This window comes from Aplysia californica, unplaced genomic scaffold, assembly GCF_000002075.1.
Source record: "Aplysia californica isolate F4 #8 unplaced genomic scaffold, AplCal3.0 scaffold01411, whole genome shotgun sequence".
NCBI classification, from domain to species: domain Eukaryota; kingdom Metazoa; phylum Mollusca; class Gastropoda; order Aplysiida; family Aplysiidae; genus Aplysia; species Aplysia californica.
In genome coordinates, this window is record NW_004798681.1 from 59,296 (window position 1) to 61,491 (window position 2,196).

Sequence of the window (2,196 nt, forward strand, 5' to 3'; positions counted from 1 at the left end):
GGCCACCTAGTTAAGACAATCACTGCTACAATGGCCACCTAGTTAAGACAATCACTGCTACAATGGCCACCTAGTTAAGACAATCACTGCTTCAATGGCCACCTAGTTAAGACAATCACTGCTACAATGGCCACCTAGTTAAGGCATTCACCTGTACAAATGACTACATGCCATCCCCCCCCCTTGTGTTTTTTAAATTTACACTATAATGACACTATGTAATATAGATCTATCCACCTGTCTAAGACGGCCCATCTTTTCTTACACAATGGATGGCCGTCTTACATCATGTAAGCTGTAATCGTAAGGTTTTTACGTCCCATTCGATACACTTTAGGCTATGGAGCAGGCAAAATTTCAGCTGCTTCATCGATCCTGCAGGTTGAGAGAGATGTACCAGATGTTACATCCCGGCAGACTAAAATAAAAACTTCCCCTACTGCGGAATCGAGCTCACATTCTCTGCCTACGACAGCGAACATCCTAACCGCTACACCACCGACTTGGGTAATAATCAGACAAACAACACGTTACTAAGTAGCGAGGTGGGTGGTTGGCGGGTGCACAGGCGTGGTTTGCTCCTTCTTTCTCTATCTAACATCTAGATCTCTGCCTGTGTCCCTTTCGTCTAATGTATTCTATCAATCACTCTTCCTATCTCTTCCCCATTCTTTACTTGTGTATGTTACTCTACAGTAAGACGACGATTAAATCTTCAGCACTTATATGTAACTAGCTGGGCCCCCTTTCGATGAAAGGAATAATCGGTGCATTAACATCAACTGAAAGTCATTGGCCTACTATATTACTCTCTACTGGAATGGAACAATAAATCTTGAGAGATGCAAAAAATTAGGTCTAGATCTAGATATATACTCTCAAAACAAAATGCGCCTCGCAAAATATCCCTTCCACACCGGATTTTCTAAAATTACAGAGACAAAAGCGATCGGCGAAATAAAAATATTTAGTTTTTTGCAGCAAAACTGTCTCAAAACTTAAAAAACGAAGGGCGTCATGATCTAGAGAATATTTTAAAGAATCTTTTGGCCAAACCGCATGTCGATCGATGCATCCATTAAAAAGCCTTTTGAATAGCAACATTGGACCACCACAAATAGATAATAGATAACCTGTACATGTCATTTGTGTTGAAAAGGCCGTACAAATCCGACTAATTCTAAACTTAAACAAAAAAGCACCGAGGACAACAAGAAGTCGTGACGTCAATGACATTACGTCACGTGACGGGGTCAGCACTGAGCACAAATAATTAATTGTTGTTTTCGAACTCCCAGATTGTCAGTTTGTGATAGGGCTGGGCAATGAGTCGCTTCAGCAAAATCCGGATAATATTTTAGTGCACCTCTTCGGCTAATAATATGATATGAACCGCTTCGGCAAATGGGTTAGAACCACTTCGACAAACGGGTTAGCATCACTTCAACAAATGGGTGCACCCACTTCGGCAAACGAGTTTGGGAAGAGAGTTCAGAGTCTGAATTCGGATAATGTTTCATTGAGAATTATCCGGTTATCCTTATGGATTATCCAGATTTTGCCCACCGCTAGTTTGTGAGCCTGCTCGTAGATTCAAGTCTATTACAACGACCAAAACAGCAGCAGAGGCGTAGAACACTTGATAAAAATAAAATTACATCATTAATATTTTCTGACACGCGTGCAAAATAATTTCATTTGTGACAAAAGGGAACACTTTTTTTTGCCATTTGTGTTTCGTTTGTGAAAAAGGAACTTTTGCCATTTGTGTTTCGTTTGTGAAAAAAGGAACTTTTGCCATTTGTGTTTCGTTTGTGAAAAAGGAACTTTTGCCATTTGTGTTTCGTTTGTGAAAAAAAGGAACTTTTGGCATTTGTACCTCGCAAAAAGAAATGTAAGATACATCGTGTAAAAAATAATTATAGATTATAACAAGTTTGAGAAAAAAACAACCCAACAGCAAACAATTCAAGTTAGGAGACTAAATTAATATAATAATATAAACAATGAACCAAGTCAGGAATTCAAACTGAGGGGGAAAAATGAAATAACGTTTATCTTTGCAGAATAATTACACTGTTTGGCGTGTCTATACTGCAGAGCTCTGGGTGAAAGGACAACACGTGGATTCATTCTACATGTTGGAGGTCAAAGGTTGACGTTTAAAGAGAGAGAGAGAGAGAGAGAGAGAGAGAG